Here is a 22,226-nt window from a genome sequence, read left to right on the forward strand (position 1 = left end):
TGAGTGGGTGAGTCAGTGGTTGAGTGAGTTATGGAGTGGGTGAGTGAGTGGGTGAGTGGGTGGGTGAGTGGGTGAGTGGTTGAGTGGGTGAGTGGGTGAGTGAGTGAGTGGGTGGGTGAGTGGGTGAGTGAGTGGGTGAGTGGGTGGGTGAGTGGGTGAGTGGTTGAGTGGGTGAGTGAGTGAGTGGGTGGGTGAGTGGGTGAGTGAGTGGGTGAGTGAGTGGGTGAGTGAGTGAGTGGGTAAGTGAGTGTGTGGGTGAGTGGGTGAGTGAGTGAGTGGGTGGGTGAGTGAGTGGGTGAGTGAGCGGGTGAGTGAGTGAGTGAGTGGGTGGGTGGGTGAGTGAGTGGGTGGGTGGGTGAGTGGGTGGGTGAGTGAGTGGGTGGGTGTGTGGGTGAGTGAGTGGGTGGGTGGGTGGGTGAGTGATTGAGTGGGTGAGTGAGTGGGTGAGTGAGTGGGTGGGTGAGTGAGTGGGTGAGTGAGTGATTGAGTGGGTGAGTGGGTGGGTGGGTGAGTGAGTGAGTGAGTGAGTGAGTGGGTGGGTGGGTTGGTGAGTGGGTGGGTGAGTGGGTGGGTGAGTGGGTTGGTGAGTGGGTGGGTGAGTGGGTGGGTGAGTGGATGGGTGAGTGGGTGGGTGAGTGAGTGGGTGGGTGTGTGGGTGAGTGAGTGGGTGGGTGGGTGGGTGAGTGAGTGGGTGGGTGGGTGGGTGAGTGGGTGGATGAGTGGGTGGGTGGGTGAGTGGGTGGGTGGGTGGGTGAGAGAGTAAGTGGGTGAGTGGGTGGGTGGGTGGGTGGGTGGGTGAGTGAGTGAGTGGGTGAGTGAGTGAGTGGGTGAGTGAGTGAGTGAGTGAGTGGGTGGGTGAGTGAGTGAGTGGGTGGGTGAGTGAGTGAGTGGGTGGGTGGGTGAGTGGGTGGGTGAGTGGGTTGGTGAGTGGGTGAGTGAGTGGGTGGGTGAGTGGGTCAGTCAGTGTGTGAGTGAGTGAGTGAGTGGGTGGGTGAGTGGTTGAGTGAGTGGGTGAGTGAGTGGGTGGGTGAGTGGGTGAGTCAATGGGTGAGTGAGTGATTGAGTGGGTGAGTGAGTGAGTGGGTGGGTGAGTGGGTCAGTCAGTGTGTGAGTGAGTGAGTGAGTGGGTGGGTGAGTGGTTGAGTGAGTGGGTGAGTGAGTGGGTGGGTGAGTGGGTGAGTCAATGGGTGAGTGAGTGATTGAGTGGGTGAGTGAGTGGGTGGGTGAGTGAGTGAGTGGGTGGGTGGGTGGGTGGGTGGGTGAGTGAGTGAGTGGATGGGTGAGTGGGTGAGTGGATGGGTGAGTGGGTGAGTGAGTGGGTGGGTGAGTGAGTGAGTGGGTGGGTGGGTGAGTGGGTGGGTGGGTGAGTGGGTGGGTGAGGAAGTGGGTGAGTGAGTGGGTGGGTGAGTGGGTGAGTGGGTGGGTGGGTGAGTGGGTGGGTGAGTGAGTGAGTGAGTGAGTGGGTGGGTGAGTGGGTGGGTGAGTGGGTGGGTGGGTGAGTGGTTGAGTGGGTGAGTGGGTGAGTGAGTGAGTGGGTGAGTGGGTGGGTGGGTGAGTGGGTGAGTGGGTGGGTGGGTGAGTGGGTGGGTGAGTGGGTGGGTGAGTGGGTGGGTGAGTGGGTGAGTGATTGATTGAGTGGGTGAGTGAGTGAGTGAGTGGGTGGGTGAGTGGGTGGGTGAGTGGGTTGGTGAGTGGGTGAGTGAGTGGGTGGGTGAGTGGGTCAGTCAGTGTGTGAGTGAGTGAGTGAGTGGGTGGGTGAGTGGTTGAGTGAGTGGGTGAGTGAGTGGGTGGGTGAGTGGGTGAGTCAATGGGTGAGTGAGTGATTGAGTGGGTGAGTGAGTGGGTGGGTGAGTGAGTGAGTGGGTGGGTGGGTGGGTGGGTGAGTGAGTGAGTGGATGGGTGAGTGGGTGAGTGGATGGGTGAGTGGGTGAGTGAGTGAGTGGGTGGGTGAGTGAGTGAGTGGGTGGGTGGGTGAGTGAGTGGGTGGGTGAGGAAGTGGGTGAGTGAGTGGGTGGGTGAGTGGGTGGGTGGGTGAGTGGGTGGGTGAGTGAGTGAGTGAGTGAGTGGGTGGGTGGGTGAGTGGGTGGGTGAGTGGGTGGGTGGGTGAGTGGTTGAGTGGGTGAGTAGGTGAGTGGGTGAGTGAGTGAGTGGGTGAGTGGGTGGGTGGGTGAGTGGGTGAGTGGGTGGGTGGGTGGGTGAGTGGGTGGGTGAGTGGGTGGGTGAGTGGGTGAGTGATTGATTGAGTGGGTGAGTGATTGATTGAGTGGGTGAGTGAGTGAGTGGATGAGTGAGTGGGTGAGTGAGTGGGTGAGTGGGTGAGTGAGTGGGTGAGTGAGTGGGTGGGTGAGTGGGTGGGTGAGTGGGTGGGTCGGTGGGTGAGTGAGTGGGTGAGTGAGTGGGTGAGTGAGTGAGTGGGTGGGTGAATGAGTGAGTGAGTGAGTGGGTGGGTGGGTGAGTGGGTGGGTGAGTGGGTGAGTGGGGTGAGTGATTGATTGGGTGGGTGAGTGGGTGAGTCAGTGGTTGAGTGAGTGATGGAGTGGGTGAGTGAGTGGGTGAGTGGGTGGGTGAGTGGGTGAGTGGTTGAGTGGGTGAGTGGGTGAGTGAGTGAGTGGGTGGGTGAGTGGGTGAGTGAGTGGGTGAGTGGGTGGGTGAGTGGGTGAGTGGTTGAGTGGGTGAGTGAGTGAGTGGGTGGGTGAGTGGGTGAGTGAGTGGGTGAGTGAGTGAGTGGGTAAGTGAGTGTGTGGGTGAGTGGGTGAGTGAGTGAGTGGGTGGGTGAGTGAGTGGGTGAGTGAGCGGGTGAGTGAGTGAGTGAGTGAGTGGGTGGGTGGGTGAGTGAGTGAGTGAGTGTGGGTGGGTGGGTGGGTGGGTGGGTGGGTGGGTGGGTGGGTGGGTGGGTGGGTGGGTGGGTGGGTGGGTGGGTGGGTGGGTGGGTGAGTGAGTGAGTGAGTGAGTGGATGGGTGGGTGGGTGGGTGGGTGAATGGGTGAGTGGGTGAGTGAGTGAGTGGGTGAGTGAGTGAGTGGGTGAGTGAGTGGGTGGGTGGGTGGGTGAGTGGGTGGGTGATTGATTGAGTGGGTGAGTGAGTGGGTGAGTGAGTGGGTGGGTGAGTGAGTGGGTGAGTGAGTGATTGAGTGGGTGAGTGGGTGGGTGGGTGAGTGAGTGAGTGAGTGAGTGAGTGAGTGGGTGGGTTGGTGAGTGGGTGGGTGAGTGGGTTGGTGAGTGGGTGGGTGAGTGGGTGGGTGAGTGGATGGGTGAGTGGGTGGGTGAGTGAGTGGGTGGGTGTGTGGGTGAGTGAGTGGGTGGGTGGGTGGGTGAGTGAGTGGGTGGGTGGGTTGGTGAGTGGGTGAGTGGGTGGGTGAGTGGGTGGGTGGGTGAGTGGGTGGGTGGGTGGGTGGGTGAGAGAGTAAGTGGGTGAGTGGGTGGGTGGGTGGGTGGGTGAGTGAGTGAGTGAGTGGGTGAGTGAGTGAGTGAGTGAGTGGGTGAGTGGGTGAGTGGGTGAGTGGGTGAGTGGGTGAGTGGGTGAGTGGGTGAGTGAGTGGGTGAGTGAGTGAGTGCTGAGTGAGTGAGTGAGTGAGTGAATGAGTGCGTGAGTGGATGAGTGAGTGGGTGAGTGGGTGAGTGGGTGGGTGAGTGGGTGAGTGATTGGGTGAGTGAGTGGGTGGGTGAGTGCGTGCGTGCGTGGGTGAGTGAGTGGGTGGGTGAGTGGGTGGGTGAGTGGGTGGGTGACTGGGTGGGTGGGTGGGTGAGTGGGTGAGTGGGTGAGTGGGTGAGTGAGTGGGTGAGTGGGTGGGTGGGTGACTGGGTGGGTGGGTGAGTGGGTGGGTTAGTGGTTGTGTGGGTGAGTGGGTGAGTGGGTGAGTGAGTGAGTGGGTGGGTGAGTGGGTGAGTGAGTGGGTGGGTGAGTGGGTGAGTGGGTGGGTGGGTGAGTGAGTGCGTGGGTGAGTGAGTGGGTGAGTGTCTGAGTGGGTGAGTGGGTGAGTGAGTGGGTGAGTGAGTGGGTGAGTGAGTGGGTGAGTGAGTGGGTGAGTGGGTGAGTGAGTGGGTAGGTGGGTGAGTGGGTGAGTGAGTGGGTGGGTGGGTGGGTGAGTGGGTGGGTGGGTGAGTGGGTGGGTGGGTGAGTGGGTGAGTGGGTGGGTGGGTGGGTGAGTGGGTGAGTGGGTGGGTGGGTGGGTGAGTGGGTGAGTGAGTGAGTGGGTGATTGAGTGGGTGAGTGAGTGAGTGGGTGGGTGAGTGGGTGGGTGGGTGGGTGAGTGGGTGAGTGGGTGGGTGGGTGAGTGAGTGAGTAAGTGAGTGGGTGGGTGGGTGAGTGAGTGAGTGAGTAAGTGAGTGGGTGGGTGGGTGGGTAAGTGAGTGGGTGGGTAGGTGGGTGGGTGAGTGATTGATTGAGTAGGTGAGTAAGTGGGTGGGTGAGTGGGTGAGTCAGTGGGTGAGTGAGTGGGTGGGTGAGTGAGTGAGTGAGTGAGTGGGTTGGTGAGTGAGTGAGTGGGTAAGTGGGTGATTGAGTGGGTGAGTGATTGGGTGAGTGAGTGGGTGGGTGAGTGCGTGCGTAGGTGAGTGAGTGGGAGGGTGGGTGGGTGAGTGGGTGGGTGGGTGAGTGGGTGGGTGACTGGGTGGGTGGGTGAGTGAGTGGGTGAGTGGTTGAGTGGGTGAGTGGGTGAGTGGGTGAGTGAGTGAATGGGTGGGTGAGTGGGTGAGTGAGTGGGTGAGTGAGTGAGTGGGTAAGTGAGTGGGTGGGTGAGTGGGTGAGTGAGTGGGTGAGTGAGTGGGTGGGTGAGTGGGTGGGTGAGTGGGTGGGTGAGTGGGTGGGTGAGTGGGTGGGTGAGTGGGTGAGTGATTGAGTGAGTGAGTGAGTGAGTGAGTGAGTGGATGGGTGGGTGGGTGGGTGAATGGGTGAGTGGGTGAGTGGGTGAGTGGGTGAGTGAGTGAGTGAGTGGGTGAGTGGGTGAGTGAGTGATTGAGTGGGTGAGTGGGTGAGTGAGTGGGTGAGTGAGTGGGTGAGTGGGTGGGTGAGTGGGTTGGTGAGTGGGTGAGTGAGTGGGTGGGTGAGTGGGTCAGTCAGTGTGTGAGTGAGTGAGTGAGTGGGTGGGTGAGTGGGTGAGTGAGTGGGTGAGTGAGTGGGTGGGTGAGTGGGTGAGTCAATGGGTGAGTGAGTGATTGAGTGGGTGAGTGAGTGAGTGAGTGGGTGGGTGGGTGAGTGAGTGAGTGAGTGGATGGGTGAGTGGGTGAGTGAGTGGGTGGGTGAGTGGGTGGGTGAGTGGGTGGGTGAGTGGGTGGGTGGGTGAGTGGGTGGGTGGGTGAGTGGGTGGGTGAGGACGTGGGTGAGTGAGTGGGTGGGTGAGTGGGTGAGTGAGTGGGTGGGTGGGTGAGTGGGTGGGTGGGTGAGTGGGTGGGTGAGTGGGTGGGTGAGTGGTTGAGTGGGTGAGTGGGTGAGTGAGTGAGTGAGTGGGTGAGTGAGTGGGTGGGTGGGTGGGTGAATGGGTGGGTGGGTGAGTGGGTGGGTGGGTGGGTGAGTGGGTGGGTGGGTGAGTGGGTGAGTGATTGATTGAGTGGGTGAGTGAGTGAGTGAGTGGATGAGTGAGTGGGTGAGTGGGTGAGTGAGTGGGTGAGTGGGTGAGTGGGTGAGTGAGTGAGTGGGTGAGTGAGTGGGTGGGTGAGTGGGTGGGTGAGTGGTGGGTCGGTGGGTGAGTGAGTGGGTGAGTGAGTGGGTGAGTGGGTGGGTGGGTGAATGAGTGAGTGAGTGAGTGGGTGGGTGGGTGAGTGGGTGGGTGAGTGGGTGAGTGATTGATTGAGTGGGTGAGTGAGTGTGTGGGTGAGTGGGTGGGTGAGTGGGTGAGTCAGTGGGTGAGTGAGTGATGGAGTGGGTGAGTGAGTGGGTGAGTGGGTGGGTGAGTGGGTGAGTGGTTGAGTGGGTGAGTGGGTGAGTGAGTGGGTGGGTGAGTGGGTGAGTGAGTGGGTGAGTGAGTGAGTGAGTGAGTGGGTAAGTGAGTGGGTGGGTGAGTGGGTGAGTGAGTTGGTGAGTGAGTGAGTGAGTGAGTGGGTGGGTGAGTGGGTGAGTGATTGATTGATTGAGTGAGTGAGTGAGTGGATGGGTGGGTGGGTGGGTGAATGGGTGAGTGGGTGAGTGAGTGGGTGAGTGAGTGGGTGAGTGAGTGGGTGAGTGAGTGGGTGAGTGAGTGGGTGAGTGAGTGGGTGAGTGAGTGGGTGAGTGAGTGGGTGGGTGAGTGGGTGGGTGAGGACGTGGGTGAGTGAGTGGGTGGGTGAGTGGGTGAGTGGGTGGGTGAGTGGGTGGGTGAGTGAGTGGGTGGGTGAGTGGGTGGGTGGGTGGGTGAGTGGGTGGGTGGGTGGGTAAGTGAGTGGGTGGGTGGGTGGGTGAGTGATTGATTGAGTAGGTGAGTAAGTGGGTGGGTGAGTGGGTGGGTGGGTGAGTGTGTGGGTGGGTGGGTGAGTGAGTGAGTGAGTGGGTGAGTGGGTGGGTGAGTGGATGGGTGAGTGGTTGAGTAGGTGAGTGGGTGGGTGAGTGAGTGAGTGAGTGGGTGGGTGAGTGGGTGAGTGAGTGGGTGAGTGAGTGGGTGAGTGGGTGGGTGGGTGAGTGGGTGGGTGACTGGGTGGGTGGGTGAGTGAGTGGGTGAGTGGTTGAGTGGGTGGGTGACTGGGTGGGTGGGTGAGTGGGTGGGTGAGTGGTTGAGTGGGTGAGTGGTTGAGTGGGTGAGTGGGTGAGTGAGTGAGTGGGTGGGTGAGTGAGTGGGTGAGTGAGTGGGTAAGTGAGTGGGTAAGTGAGTGGGTGGGTGAGTGCGTGGGTGAGTGAGTGGGTGAGTGAGTGGGTAAGTGAGTGGGTAAGTGAGTGGGTGGGTGAGTGCGTGCGTGGGTGAGTGAGTGGGTGGGTGGGTGAGTGGGTGGGTGGGTGAGTGGGTGGGTGACTGGGTGGGTGGGTGAGTGAGTGGGTGAGTGGTTGAGTGGGTGAGTGGGTGGGTGACTGGGTGGGTGGGTGAGTGGGTGGGTGAGTGGTTGAGTGGGTGAGTGGTTGAGTGGTTGAGTGGGTGAGTGGGTGAGTGAGTGAGTGGGTGGGTGAGTGGGTGAGTGAGTGGGTAAGTGAGTGGGTGGGTGAGTGGGTGAGTGAGTGAGTGGGTGGGTGAGTGGGTGGGTGAGTGAATGAGTGATTGAGTGAGTGGGTGGGTGGGTGGGTGAGTGAGTGGGTGGGTGAGTGGGTGGGTGGGTGAGTGGGTGAGTGGGTGGGTGAGTGAGTGGGTGAGTGGGTGAGTGGGTGAGTGGGTGAGTAAGTGAGTGGGTGGGTGGGTGGGTGAGTGAGTGAGTGAGTGGGTGGGTGGGTGAGTGGGTGAGTGATTGATTGAGTAGGTGAGTGAGTGGGTGGGTGAGTGAGTGGGTGGGTGAGTGAGTGAGTGAGTGGGTTGGTGAGTGAGTGAGTGGGTGGGTAAGTGGGTGATTGAGTGGGTGAGTGATTGGGTGAGTGAGTGAGTGGGTGGGTGAGTGCGTGCGTGCGTGCGTGGGTGAGTGAGTGGGTGGGTGGGTGGGTGAGTGGGTGGGTGGGTGAGTGAGTGGGTGGGTGACTGGGTGGGTGAGTGAGTGGGTGAGTGGTTGAGTGGGTGAGTGGGTGAGTGACTGGGTGGGTGGGTGAGTGGGTGGGTGAGTGGTTGAGTGGGTGAGTGGGTGAGTGAGTGAGTGGGTGGGTGAGTGAGTGGGTGGGTGAGTGGGTGAGTGAGTGGGTGAGTGAGTGAGTGGGTAAGTGAGTGGTTGGGTGAGTGGGTGAGTGAGTGGGTGAGTGAGTGGGTGGGTGAGTGGGTGGGTGAGTGGGTGAGTGAGTGAGTGGGTGAGTGAGTGGGTGAGTGAGTGAGTGCATGAGTGAGTGAGTGAGTGAATGAGTGCGTGAGTGGATGAGTGAGTGGGTGAGTGGGTGAGTGGGTGGGTGAGTGGGTGAGTGATTGGGTGAGTGAGTGGGTGGGTGAGTGCGTGCGTGGGTGAGTGAGTGGGTGGGTGGGTGAGTGGGTGGGTGGGTGAGTGGGTGGGTGACTGGGTGGGTGGGTGAGTGAGTGGGTGAGTGGGTGAGTGGGTGGGTGAGTGGGTGGGTGGGTGGGTGGGTGAGTGGGTGGGTTAGTGGTTGAGTGGGTGAGTGGTTGAGTGGGTGAGTGGGTGAGTGAGTGAGTGAGTGAGTGGGTGGGTGAGTGGGTGAGTGAGTGAGTTGGTGAGTGAGTGAGTGGGTGGGTGGGTGGGTGGGTGGGTGAGTGGGTGAGTGGGTGGGTGAGTGGGTGGGTGAGTGGGTGGGTGAGTGAGTGGGTGGGTGAGTGACTGAGTGGGTGAGTGGTTGAGTGGGTGAGTGAGTGGGTGAGTGAGTGGGTGAGTGAGTGGGTGAGTGAGTGGGTGGGTGAGTGGGTGAGTGGGTGAGTGGGTGAGTGAGTGGGTGGGTGGGTGAGTGAGTGAGTGAGTGAGTGAGTGAGTGGGTGGGTGAGTGGGTGGGTGGGTGGGTGAGTGGGTGAGTGGGTGGGTGGTGAGTGAGTGAGTGAGTAAGTGAGTGGGTGGGTGGGTGGGTGGGTGGGTGGGTGGGTGGGTAAGTGAGTGGGTGGGTGGGTGGGTGAGTGATTGATTGAGTAGGTGAGTAAGTGGGTGGGTGAGTCAGTGGGTGAGTCAGTGGGTGAGTGAGTGGGTGGGTGAGTGAGTGAGTGAGTGGGTTGGTGAGTGGGTGGGTGAGTGGGTGAGTCAGTGGGTGAGTGAGTGATGGAGTGGGTGAGTGAGTGGGTGAGTGGGTGGGTGAGTGGGTGAGTGGTTGAGTGGGTGAGTGGGTGAGTGAGTGGGTGAGTGATTGATTGAGTAGGTGAGTGAGTGGGTGGGTGAGTGAGTGAGTGGGTGGGTGAGTGAGTGAGTGAGTGGGTTGGTGAGTGAGTGAGTGGGTGGGTAAGTGGGTGATTGAGTGGGTGAGTGATTGGGTGAGTGAGTGAGTGGGTGGGTGAGTGCGTGCGTGGGTGATTGAGTGGGTGGGTGGGTGAGTGGGTGGGTGGGTGAGTGAGTGGGTGGGTGACTGGGTGGGTGAGTGAGTGGGTGAGTGGTTGAGTGGGTGAGTGGGTGAGTGACTGGGTGGGTGGGTGAGTGGGTGGGTGAGTGGTTGAGTGGGTGAGTGGGTGAGTGAGTGAGTGGGTGGGTGAGTGAGTGAGTGGGTAAGTGAGTGGTTGGGTGAGTGGGTGAGTGAGTGGGTGAGTGAGTGGGTGGGTGGGTGAGTGGGTGGGTGAGTGGGTGAGTGAGTGGGTGAGTGAGTGGGTGAGTGAGTGAGTGCATGAGTGAGTGAGTGAGTGAATGAGTGCGTGAGTGGATGAGTGAGTGGGTGAGTGGGTGAGTGGGTGGGTGAGTGGGTGAGTGATTGGGTGAGTGAGTGGGTGGGTGAGTGAGTGGGTGGGTGAGTGCGTGCGTGGGTGAGTGAGTGAGTGGGTGGGTGGGTGAGTGGGTGGGTGACTGGGTGGGTGGGTGAGTGAGTGGGTGAGTGGGTGGGTGAGTGGGTGGGTGGGTGGGTGACTGGGTGGGTGGGTGAGTGGGTGGGTTAGTGGTTGAGTGGGTGAGTGGTTGAGTGGGTGAGTGGGTGAGTGAGTGAGTGGGTGGGTGAGTGGGTGAGTGAGTGGGTGAGTGAGTGAGTGGGTGGGTGGGTGGGTGAGTGGGTGAGTGGGTGGGTGAGTGAGTGGGTGGGTGAGTGAGTGAGTGGGTGGGTGAGTGAGTGCGTGGGTGAGTGAGTGGGTGAGTGACTGAGTGGGTGAGTGGTTGAGTGGGTGAGTGAGTGGGTGAGTGAGTGGGTGAGTGGGTGAGTGAGTGGGTGGGTGAGTGGGTGAGTGGGTGAGTGGGTGAGTGAGTGGGTGGGTGGGTGGGTGAGTGAGTGAGTGAGTGGGTGGGTGAGTGGGTGGGTGGGTGGGTGAGTGGGTGAGTGGGTGGGTGGGTGAGTGAGTGAGTAAGTGAGTGGGTGGGTGGGTGAGTGAGTGAGTGAGTGGGTGGGTGGGTGGGTGGGTAAGTGAGTGGGTGGGTGGGTGGGTGGGTGAGTGATTGATTGAGTAGGTGAGTAAGTGGGTGGGTGAGTGGGTGAGTCAGTGGGTGAGTGAGTGGGTGGGTGAGTGAGTGAGTGAGTGAGTGGGTTGGTGAGTGGGTGGGTGAGTGGGTGAGTCAGTGGGTGAGTGAGTGATGGAGTGGGTGAGTGAGTGGGTGAGTGGGTGGGTGAGTGGGTGAGTGGTTGAGTGGGTGAGTGGGTGAGTGAGTGGGTGGGTGAGTGGGTGAGTGAGTGGGTGAGTGAGTGAGTGAGTGAGTGAGTGAGTGGGTAAGTGAGTGGGTGGGTGAGTGGGTGAGTGAGTGGGTGAGTGAGTCGGTGGGTGAGTGGGTGAGTGATTGATTGATTGAGTGAGTGAGTGAGTGGATGGGTGGGTGGGTGGGTGAATGGGTGAATGGGTGAGTGGGTGAGTGAGTGGGTGAGTGGGTGAGTGAGTGGGTGAGTGGGTGAGTGAGTGGGTGAGTGAGTGGGTGAGTGAGTGAGTGAGTGAGTGAGTGGGTGGGTGGGTGGGTGAGTGGGTGGGTGAGTGGGTGGATGAGGACGTGGGTGAGTGAGTGGGTGGGTGAGTGAGTGAGTGGGTGGGTGAGTGGGTGAGTGGGTGGGTGGGTGAGTGGGTGGGTGGGTGGGTAAGTGAGTGGGTGGGTGGGTGGGTGAGTGATTGATTGAGTAGGTGAGTAAGTGGGTGGGTGAGTGAGTGAGTGAGTGGGTGAGTGGGTGGGTGAGTGGGTGGGTGAGTGGGTGGGTGAGTGGATGGGTGAGTGGTTGAGTAGGTGAGTGAGTGGGTGGGTGGGTGAGTGAGTGATTGGGTGGGTGAGTGGGTGAGTGAGTGGGTGAGTGAGTGGGTGAGTGGGTGGGTGGGTGAGTGGGTGGGTGACTGGGTGGGTGGGTGAGTGAGTGGGTGAGTGGTTGAGTGGGTGGGTGACTGGGTGGGTGGGTGAGTGGGTGGGTGAGTGGTTGAGTGGTTGAGTGGGTGAGTGGGTGAGTGAGTGAGTGGGTGGGTGAGTGGGTGAGTGAGTGGGTGAGTGAGTGGGTAAGTGAGTGGGTGGGTGAGTGCGTGCGTGGGTGAGTGAGTGGGTGGGTGGGTGAGTGGGTGGGTGGGTGAGTGGGTGGGTGACTGGGTGGGTGGGTGAGTGAGTGGGTGAGTGGTTGAGTGGGTGGGTGACTGGGTGGGTGGGTGAGTGGGTGGGTGAGTGGTTGAGTGGGTGAGTGGTTGAGTGGGTGAGTGGGTGAGTGGGTGAGTGAGTGGGTGGGTGAGTGGGTGAGTGAGTGGGTAAGTGAGTGGGTGGGTGAGTGGGTGAGTGAGTGAGTGGGTGGGTGAGTGGGTGGGTGAGTGAATGAGTGATTGAGTGAGTGGGTGGGTGGGTGGGTGGGTGAGTGAGTGGGTGGGTGAGTGGGTGGGTGGGTGGGTGGGTGGGTGAGTGGGTGAGTGGGTGGGTGAGTGAGTAAGTGAGTGGGTGGGTGGGTGGGTGAGTGAGTGGGTGAGTGAGTGAGTGGGTAAGTGAGTGGTTGGGTGAGTGGGTGAGTGAGTGGGTGAGTGAGTGGGTGGGTGAGTGGGTGGGTGAGTGGGTGAGTGAGTGAGTGAGTGAGTGGGTGAGTGAGTGGGTGAGTGAGTGAGTGCATGAGTGAGTGAGTGAGTGAATGAGTGCGTGAGTGGATGAGTGAGTGGGTGAGTGGGTGAGTGGGTGGGTGAGTGGGTGAGTGATTGGGTGAGTGAGTGGGTGGGTGAGTGCGTGCGTGGGTGAGTGAGTGGGTGGGTGAGTGGGTGGGTGGGTGAGTGGGTGGGTGACTGGGTGGGTGGGTGACTGGGTGGGTGGGTGAGTGAGTGGGTGAGTGGGTGAGTGGGTGGGTGGGTGACTGGGTGGGTGGGTGAGTGGGTGGGTTAGTGGTTGAGTGGGTGAGTGGTTGAGTGGGTGAGTGGGTGAGTGAGTGAGTGGGTGGGTGAGTGGGTGAGTGAGTGGGTGGGTGAGTGGGTGGGTGGGTGAGTGAGTGGGTGGGTGAGTGAGTGCGTGGGTGAGTGCGTGGGTGAGTGAGTGGGTGAGTGACTGAGTGGGTGAGTGGGTGAGTGAGTGGGTGAGTGAGTGGGTGAGTGGGTGAGTGGGTGAGTGAGTGGGTGGGTGGGTGAGTGGGTGAGTGAGTGGGTGGGTGGGTGGGTGAGTGGGTGGGTGGGTGGGTGAGTGGGTGGGTGGGTGGGTGAGTGGGTGAGTGAGTGAGTGGGTGATTGAGTGGGTGAGTGAGTGAGTGAGTGGGTGGGTGAGTGGGTGGGTGGGTGGGTGAGTGGGTGAGTGGGTGGGTGGGTGAGTGAGTGAGTAAGTGAGTGGGTGGGTGGGTGAGTGAGTGAGTGAGTGAGTAAGTGAGTGGGTGGGTGGGTGGGTAAGTGAGTGGGTGGGTGGGTGGGTGAGTGATTGATTGAGTAGGTGAGTAAGTGGGTGGGTGAGTGGGTGAGTCAGTGGGTGAGTGAGTGAGTGAGTGGGTGGGTGAGTGAGTGAGTGAGTGAGTGGGTTGGTGAGTGAGTGAGTGGGTAAGTGGGTGATTGAGTGGGTGAGTGATTGGGTGAGTGAGTGGGTGGGTGAGTGCGTGCGTAGGTGGGTGAGTGGGTGGGTGAGTGGGTGGGTGGGTGGGTGAGTGGGTGGGTGGGTGAGTGGGTGGGTGACTGGGTGGGTGAGTGAGTGGGTGAGTGGTTGAGTGGGTGAGTGGGTGGGTGACTGGGTGGGTGGGTGAGTGGGTGAGTGGGTGAGTGGTTGAGTGGGTGAGTGGTTGAGTGGGTGAGTGGGTGAGTGAGTGGGTGGGTGAGTGGGTGAGTGAGTGGGTAAGTGAGTGGGTGGGTGAGTGCGTGCGTGGGTGAGTGGGTGAGTGGGTGGGTGGGTGAGTGGGTGGGTGACTGGGTGGGTGGGTGAGTGAGTGGGTGAGTGGTTGAGTGGGTGAGTGGGTGGGTGACTGGGTGGGTGGGTGAGTGGGTGGGTGATTGGTTGAGTGGGTGAGTGGGTGGGTGAGTGGGTGAGTGGGTGGGTGAGTGGGTGAGTGAGTGGGTGAGTGAGTGGGTAAGTGAGTGGGTGGGTGAGTGAGTGGGTGAGTGAGTGGGTGGGTGAGTGGGTGAGTGATTGATTGAGTGGGTGAGTGAGTGGGTGAGTGAGTGGGTGAGTGAGTGAGTGAGTGAGTGCATGAGTGAGTGAGTGAGTGAATGAGTGCGTGAGTGGATGAGTGAGTGGGTGAGTGGGTGAGTGAGTGGGTGAGTGGGTGGGTGAGTGGGTGAGTGAGTGGGTGGGTGGGTGGGTGAGTGGGTGAGTGAGTGGGTGAGTGGGTGAGTGAGTGGGTGGGTGGGTGGGTGAGTGGGTGGGTGAGTGGGTGGGTCGGTGGGTGAGTGAGTGGGTGAGTGAGTGGGTGAGTGAGTGGGTGGGTGGGTGAGTGGGTGGGTGGGTGAGTGGGTGGGTGACTGGGTGGGTGAGTGGGTGAGTGGGTGGGTGAGTGGGTGGGTGAGTGGATGGGTGAGTGGTTGAGTAGGTGAGTGAGTGGGTGGTGTTGTATATCTTGGGTTTGAAAATTTTGATGTGTTGTATGCGTGCGTGGGTGAAATTATTATGTCGTATATGTGGGTTATGAATATTCAGTGAAAATAATAATAATCAAATGAAATTTGGGGCCACAAATGTGTAATTATCCGGAAATATGTTAATTTATGTAATTATGCACATTTAGTTATGCCAATTCGAGAGGTAATCGTAGTAATTATGCGAGTGGGTGTAATTATGATAATGCAAGTCGTTATGATAACCAGACCCCGCTTCGGTGACGAGGGTGGGTTATCGATCGGAATAAGGCAATTAATCGTATGCAGTTATGCAGGTGTGGTGTAAGTATGCAAGATTAACTTAGATTAACTCCGCATCGTTGTCTAGGTTCGTCTTATTCTCGCTTATTTTAGGTCCCCGGTTCGCCCCGTTATCGCTTTAACATTTACTGAGTATGTGTTAGTGTGTTTATTAAGGTCACCAAGTTCAGATCTCAACGCAGAAGCAGATCTTGTGCATAGTTCAGGAAAGAATCACACAACCACTTCTGTATTAATCAATTTATTACTAATTCAACTTCAACTATGATATAGTATGCGAACTCTTAATCCCGGAACGTCAACACGGCATCAATACAGTATCATCAATGATTGTCTGATTTCACTTGACAACGGCACATGGATCCCGCGTAACGCGATGGTTGTTAGTGGGAGAGAGTCGTTAAAACATGCAAATACTTATGCTAAGAAAACCTTAACGTTAATGAATGAAAGATACTTGAAAGATTATACGGCGATAAAACACAATCAAAACTGTTATTATTCTTAAAGGCACCAGTCTCAACAGATACATCGGCAGGTTATCTGTCAACAGAATGGCTCGGAGTAAGGGCCGGCGACGATGCTCCTTTTCCGAAGATCGTTATCTTATATCAAATTTACTAATTGGGGACCAGATCACCTGTTAAGGATCTGGTGGGCCACCACTCCCCACGTGAGCGTTGCTCGGCGGAAGGAGGTGCCAAGAATCAATTCGTATTGATGGATCTGTTGGGAATTTATGCGATTAAGAGTACAGCCCACTAAATATTAAAGATAAAATTACGAATACTCTTATAAACGACGGATGGCCATCACTCGGTCTCGAGTGTTTTCTTCACAGCCACGGATGGCTTATGGGTTCGAGTGTGTTTGAGTGGTAAGAGTGGTCTTGAAGAGTCAATGTTCGGAGTCGGTTCTTTATGTCAGACCAACGCCTGGTGGTCGTGTGGTGAGGGGGCGGTGCGCGTCATACGTATCAATCGCTCCCCTGTCGCGGTGAACTTGGTTCGGATGTCCGTTGATACGCTGTCGTAATTCGGAACCCGGTCGGTAGGTGGCGCCCACAGCTCGCTCGCAGCGTCGTCGCCAAACCGCGATTCTCGCGGCAGCAGGGAAACCTTCGACTCGCAGAGGTTGGCCCACGCAGGCCGAGTTGAGCTGTCAAGCGGGTCTTGCCCGCCTGCAGAGGAGACGGGGAGCCGCTTGAGTCGAGCCCCGAGAGCCGTCTGAACTCGGCTGAGTCCCAGAAGCTGAAGAGTCGAGCCGACCCGTTAGTCGCAGCTCGCCCTTGAGTCGACCCGCTCGGTCGAACTCAAGATGAGTCGAGCCGACCCTCCCGGTCGAGCTCGCTCCTGAGCCGACCCTGTTGGTCGCACTCGTGATGAGTTGACTCCTGGTCGAACTGGTTTCCAATGCTCAGAGTCCTTTCTTTTATGCCGAAAAATCCCTTTGGGTCCTGCCCACAAGGCGGGGTTTTCTTTTGATTTACTGTGTCAGGATCTGTCCGTGTGTAGGTGTGTTCATGTGTGTGTCCGTACGTCCGTGTGTCCTTGTGTGCATCACCCATGGTATTTTCCGTTGTCATACTCCCTCCATAAAATCCATGAGCAAACAATCAGATGTTACAAATTGCCTCGAAGTCGTCTCTCTGTCTGGGTGCAATATTATCTCTTGTCTGGCCTCCTTCATGAACCAAAACACAGACGTTACAAATCGTCTCACCGGCGTTTCTGTCCGTGTTGCACGACCTGGAGGGAGGGGCACACTCCCTCCGACCCTCACAGACGCACACAGACATGGTTAAAAAGTTTTAAATTAACATTTGTCCCTTACCATTTCCCAGTTATGATTCTGTATGTAGCCTAAGGTCTGTCATTTCCCATCGTGGTGCTTGACTCAAGTGGCGGTGCCTCCCCGAGCACATACACACTCCCATCCCGCGCTGCGGGGATACAAAGACGGCCGGGATCTCCCTTTCTCTCCGACCCTGGGTTTAACATCGCTCTTTTATTATGTATTTTATTTCGACCTGGTGGTGATTTATCCCGCTATCCTGGCTTTTCATAAGTTTTACTTTTGTCTTTTCATGCATAGGCTTATTATTATTAATTTATTTCCGATATCTTAGGTTAAGGGGTAAGTTTCTTGATCCTAGGAATTCGTATTCCTTGGTGTCTGCATGGTTATATAAGCGGAATATAGTTGACGGTGAATAGCGTTAACATTGATGTTATGTACGATATTATGTATTGTGATGTCATTAACTTAACTTGTTGGTCAGGCTTCACTGACATGAAGTTGCATTTCATAGCCTCGCAGGTTTTTGCCTCACTCTGTCTCTGCTCGCCGTTGTTGTTGCTGTCCAGCTGACGCCGTTAACTCAAGGCCTCATTAATTTCCGTCACTCCTTGTAGGTGAGGGCGGTTGAACCTTGGAGTCAGTTCTGGTTTTTGTCTGCTTGCTTTTTCTGATGTCCCCTGACCCCGGGAGTTATCATTCCTACTTTTATGGCCTGTCGAAGCCCGACTCGCTGTTGCTGGACTTGGTGTGTTGTTCCCGGCTTTTTTGCTTACGTTTGCAGTTCGCCGTGCTCTTAATTTCCTTCCCTCTTCAACCTTATATCGACTATTCGCTCCTGTCTGGGTGCGATTCAATTTTGACTTAGGAAGGTTCTGATTGTCATATGCTTTGGGTCGAGTTGTATTTTAAAGTATGGAAATAACATTTCATATTGACTTAATGATGGTGATGGTTCAGTAGGCGTAACTTGTGGCCTGGTTTAATTGGAGTGGGTGTGAATCGATAACTTTAGCCTATCCTGTTGTTAAATTCTGACTTTAACGTTACTTTGATAGCAATACAGAATTATTGAGCTTTTTGACTTAACTAGGCGAACGCGAACTCCTGGTAACCTCCGCAGCCTTGTTATTCAGCTGAGTCTGCATCCTTGATATACAACGCTCTTATTCGTCTCACTGTGGTCATCCAACCTTCTGCTCTGGGAGTGTTATTCTTAATTTCAGGTCAAAGGCCCGCTCACGTTCAGACGCAGGGTTGTTAATCAGCTCCCTCCCCTGTGCACACAGCGTTGCTGACCCACTTCATTTGACCACTCACCCTGGATTTAATAATTTAATTCCTTAAAACCATGCAGGATGGTTGGCTTTTTGCCTTAATTATGTCTGGCTGACTCTCCCACTGTCTCTGCCGCCTGCACGGGTGACATATGCCCGTTCATCAGGCCCCCTCCTTCCTTGAAGCAAGGTTGCAAATTCTGTCATCCTAGCCCTCCTCCAGTTCATTACTTAACAACACCTGGTTTTTGCAGCCTGCTGCTTTGGGGTGTTTTCATTCATTATATATCAAGTAAAAAGATAATATATAAAAAATATCAAGTTTGGAAGAAGGGTTAGGATACAACATGCCGCCCTTTTAAAAATGACCAGTGGTCAAATGGCCACGGGTTATTTTTAAAAAAAATCTGTATACCCTTCTTCCATCATGAACCATCGATTGTCCTCAAGTTTTGCTGCTATTTCCTTACAACGCGCGCGTACGTGTCACACTTAACATGGTTATATGTGACAAAGAAAAAAAATATTCTAAAGGAAGGTAAAACGATAAGGGAGGGAGAAATTATTCTATTGACTACGTGTTATAGGAGATATCGTTAAAAGATAGTTTCTACGGTTATTCTTGGGTGGCATCATCAGGCCTTGGCTCCCTTCTAGCTTGGCAAGGTACGTTAGCAGGAGCGTGAGCAGGAGGGCTGCCATTCCCTGGAAAACATGTTACACATTATTGTAGTGTGATATGCCCATTAGTTTAGTTCCCCAGAGATTGGTGTTTTATTCTGAGTTAATTTTTTTATGTCCTAAGGTTAAGTGTACTATGCACTTAAGCTTCCTGGAATTCGTACTCTTTAGTTTTTATTTTTATTTTTTTGGAAGGTCGTGTAGGTAGGAAACATATAATAATAAAAAAATTATTGTTTGTTGGTTAATTATCTTTGTTAAGTTTCTACTTTTCGGTACGGAAAACGTTAAGAAACGCGAAGTTTCAACCGTTATTTATTCTGCCCTTATCTGTATCTCTAGATGTCTTGGGAGGCTAGTCCATACATCTTTTGTCCATTTGGATGTCCATGACCTCTTTGTGACTGAACTCTCAACACTTTAACTGCCCTCCATGTTTCATGGATTCCTGGTGTTCTTGTGAGGAGAAGTGAGTTGTTTTCATTAATTAATTTAAAAAAAAGGTATATATATATATAAATTAAAAAAATTATATTTTTTTGAATTGTTCTTAATTAAAAAAAAAGACACAACAATCCGCCCGTTTGAAAATTATCAGGGGTCGACTTGGCCACTGGCGAATTTCCAAACCAAGTAAATGCCCCTTTTTTGTGTTATGAATCTATAAGCCGCCCTCACTCTCGGCGGTTATTCTTACGACGCGCGCATATGTATCACAATCGTAACATGGTTACATTTGAAATAAGCACAAGAAATAAAACACAACGTTAAACATCGGTACTAATCCATAACGCATTCCTTCCAAAGCGCGTATGTATCACAATCTTAACAAGGTTACATTTGAAATAAGCAAAAGAAATAAACTTTAACATCGATATCCCCAGTTACATGGTTCTCATCCCTCATAACTCCGACGGATATTAATTTTTTTTGGTTTTGTTAAATCCTGGGAAACGATAGGTAGCGGTTTCGAACGCATTTTTGCGTTAATTCCCTCCTGTTACATCCTTGCAATCTTTTTACCAAGTTCCGAGTGTCTGGTTTACCACTTATCACTTTGATCATTCGATCACGGTTTTCCGGTTCGTTTTTGTAATTTCCCCTCTCACTCTCTCGCGTCGTGGGAGTGTGGGGTGTAAAATTGTGCTGCACATAATCAGAATTCGCGCACACAACCAACTTCTCTACTCCGTCATCACTGGCATTCGCTCTCTCTGCGATTACATGCACATTTGCCGAGTCAGTGTGTCGATTTAATTCTGTCCCTCGTAATGTTGCCCTCTTTGTGTTTACGAGTGTGTTGGATTTCAACACCATTCCCGATACGTCATGGACATTCGTCTCCATTTTAGCACTCCGATCCACATAAATTTTGGTTTCCCTTGGATATTTTCCATTCAAAGGCTCATGCCTGCGCTCCTCAGGGCGTGTCCCTGCTGTCGGTTTTTGTACTGTCCGATCACGCTTCAATGCAACCCTGTCCTTGCATTCGATCCGCGCGTCATTTACGGGAGTACTGTCCACGTTTCTGCCCGCCCAGTCACTTGCAGCCTGCCCGTATTTCTCATTGAGTTTCGGGTTTAATATCTCGGCGGGTGGGGCGCGTGTTGGCCGCTCGCTCGCGCTCACTGTGGGTCGTTTATCATGTCTTTGGACCGCATCCTGTGTTATTCCTCTATTCCCTCCTGGTATAGCCGGTGGAGGAATTGGTCGGAATTGGATCGATTGTGTTTGACCTCCCATCCTGCGATTACTCTGAATGTTCGCATCCATACCTCCGCGGTCTGTGTAACCCCTTCCCGCTGGATGGTTATCTCGCCGTCTCTGTGCGTAATTTGAACCTTGCGTGTGTCGTGGGATGGGGTGTTGATATGGTTCTGCTCTGAACCTCTCCCCCCTACGATTCTCCTGCATGTTCGCATCTATACCTCCGCGGTCTGTGTACCTTCCCACTGGATGGTTATCTCGCCATCTTAGTGTGCAACTTTGGCCTCGTGTGTGTCGTGGCATGGGGTGTTGGTATGGTTCTGTTCTGAACCTCCCCCTCCTGCGATTCCTCTGAATGTCCGGCTTTATGCCGCTCTCATTCTCGTGCCAACCTCTCTCTGGGTTATTTTGCCATGTGTGCGTGCGTGTTTGCTCCGTCCTGCATTGTGGGACTGCTCGGTGATTTTTATTCCTCTCTGAGAGGCTGGGTTCTTTATCCCTCTCCCTGTGTTCTGGATCCGAATTATGATTCTTAGCTCTGTATAACCATGCCATGTACGCCTTGCTCTCTATGCGGCGTAAGGATGCGGTTTCTGGATTCACAACCATTCTCACCCTTTCTGTAATCTCTGGGCTCAAGGATTCAAAAAACATAGTTTTGAACATTTTATCTCCTTCGTGGTATTGATTCACATCGCCTGCGTAATACGCTCTTTTAAATTGTACGAGGTAGTCACGTGGATCTTGGTCCATGCCCTGGGTCATCGATTTTACAGCATAAAACCCCTCAGTGAGTGTCGAATATTCTCCAAACTTCCGAATCACTGCCAGGCTCAGTTGTTTAAAATCATTTCTAACCTTGTGTGGTAGTGACTTTACCCATGTAATAGAATCTTTATTTAAGCTTCGTTTCAACAAACTCGCTTTTTCATCCCGTCTCATCAACCCTCTAATCATTGCCTCCTCTTCCACTGTCGCGATATGTGTGTGGATATCCATAGTCTTATTGTGGGGGTCAAAATCGGGAATTCTGACTAGAGCCTTGTCCATCAATTTAAGGGTTTTACTGTTGAAAAAGTATTCCGAAAGTTGGTCGCCGTCAGCGTCATCATCAAACAAGTTATCATCAGGCAATCTGTCACTTTTATCTGTTCTGTGTGGGGCGTGATTAAGCGGTGTGCATTTTCTGTGTGCGCGCCCAATGCCATGTCGCTCGTGTTGCCATTTCCCTTCAGTTTTTGCCTCTGCCCTTAGCGGAGCACGTCCCGTCGACTTTACCTTAACATTTTGCTTCCCTCTATCTGTGAAGTTGTCAATCTCACATGTTTTTGTTTGCATATGTATCTCTCCATCCCTTCTCTCGAATGAGTGTGATTTAATGTTACTTCCATATTTATTCTGTGGATCCACGTCTGTGAGTTTCGCTGGTGTCGCGAGCCCTGATTTCTCCTCCCTTACGATGGTGTGAGGACATTTTTCCTCGTTTATTAGAGACGATTTCTCTCCTGTTTCCTTTCCGAATTTTCCTTTATTCCACCATCCCTGACTGTATGCCTGTGTGAGGAGGAATGAGTCCTGTCCTGCCTTCTCTGCAGCTTTTGCATCGTGTTCGCCTTTGTTACATTTTATCCAGTCAATTAGTTTCCCCCGAGGTGTGTTCGTGTTATCGATACAGCTCCCTCTCCATATGTCTCTCTGACTGTACTGCTTTGTAACAGATTGGTCGGTACGTTTTAATACGAGCTCCCCGTACCCCGTCACCCATTCAAAAATTATTCTTAATCCTATCATCTCAAGTGGCAGGAGTTACTTTAACATTCCTTTTCAGAGTACTTATAACAATTGTATCACAGGATGCGTCAGTTCAACTCGAGCAAATAATTTCAGCCCAGCTGTCTTTGTTATAATCTGCTACTCTGGTATTTCCCTTCAGAGCGCGTGTATACCCCCGTTTATAATCACAAGGCAACGTTAGTTCACAACACTTTGATTAACACAACAGTGATTCGTTCCTGAATTCATGCACAAACTGTCTGCGAGAAATCCCGGGCGACGCCCCCATTATGTTGTATATCTTGGGTTTGAAAATTTTGATGTGTTGTATGCGTGCGTGGGTGAAATTATTATGTCGTATATGTGGGTTATGAATATTCAGTGAAAATAATAATAATCAAATGAAATTTGGCCAAATGTGTAATTATCCGGAAATATGTTAATTTATGTAATTATGCACATTTAGTTATGCCAATTCGAGAGGTAATCGTAGTAATTATGCGAGTGGGTGTAATTATGATAATGCAAGTCGTTATGATAACCAGACCCCGCCTCGGTGACGAGGGTGGGTTATCGATCGGAATAAGGCAATTAATCGTATGCAGTTATGCAGGTGTGGTGTAAGTGTAGTGGTGATACGCGCTGGGTGTGTACGTCATGTGCCAGCGCGTATGTACGTGTGTGTGTGGTGACGCGCGCTGACGGGGAGGAGCAGGCGTCAGTGCGCGGGTGGGGGTAGTGCTGCTGATTGGCTGTGTGCCGGTGACGCGCTGAGAGGGAGTGATCGGGTGGCAGCGCGGTGTGATTGGTCGAGGAGTGGAAACACGCGCTGGGCGGAAACGGATCGTAGAGATAGCGCGTGGTGATTGGGTAACTGAGGAGCGGTGCCGACGTTGAGGTCCGCATCCGCTCCGTCTCCCGGGAGGAAGAGATATATAAGATGATGCACAGAGGAATAGAGGGCAGAAGTGGAACCATCTAAGAATGAAGACGAAGGTGCAGAGATAGAGCCCGGAGAGGAGAGTAATGGAGAGTAGAGGAGAGTAAGGTATAAGTGTGTAGCCAGAGAGAGAGAACGGTCTACACGAGCTGAGCGATGTATAGTGTGTAGCCAGAGAGAGAGAAAGGTCTACACG

At 54.4% G+C, this 22,226-nt stretch overlaps 1 long non-coding RNA gene across 1 annotated transcript; it reads right to left on the reverse strand.

Moving 5' to 3' along the window:
- Positions 1-18,685: 18,685 nt before the first annotated feature.
- On the reverse strand, positions 18,686-21,872 carry LOC144740753 (uncharacterized). Its single transcript, XR_013589759.1, has 2 exons — positions 19,539-21,872; positions 18,686-19,385 (listed from the first exon to the last, which is right to left on the reverse strand). It is a non-coding gene; the product is annotated as an uncharacterized LOC144740753 (long non-coding RNA).
- Between the last annotated feature and the right edge of the window lie 354 nt (positions 21,873-22,226).

The sequence above is a fragment of the Lampetra planeri genome, unplaced genomic scaffold (genome assembly GCF_965212315.1).
Source record: "Lampetra planeri unplaced genomic scaffold, kcLamPlan1.2.h2 scaffold_283, whole genome shotgun sequence".
NCBI lineage: Eukaryota > Metazoa > Chordata > Hyperoartia > Petromyzontiformes > Petromyzontidae > Lampetra > Lampetra planeri.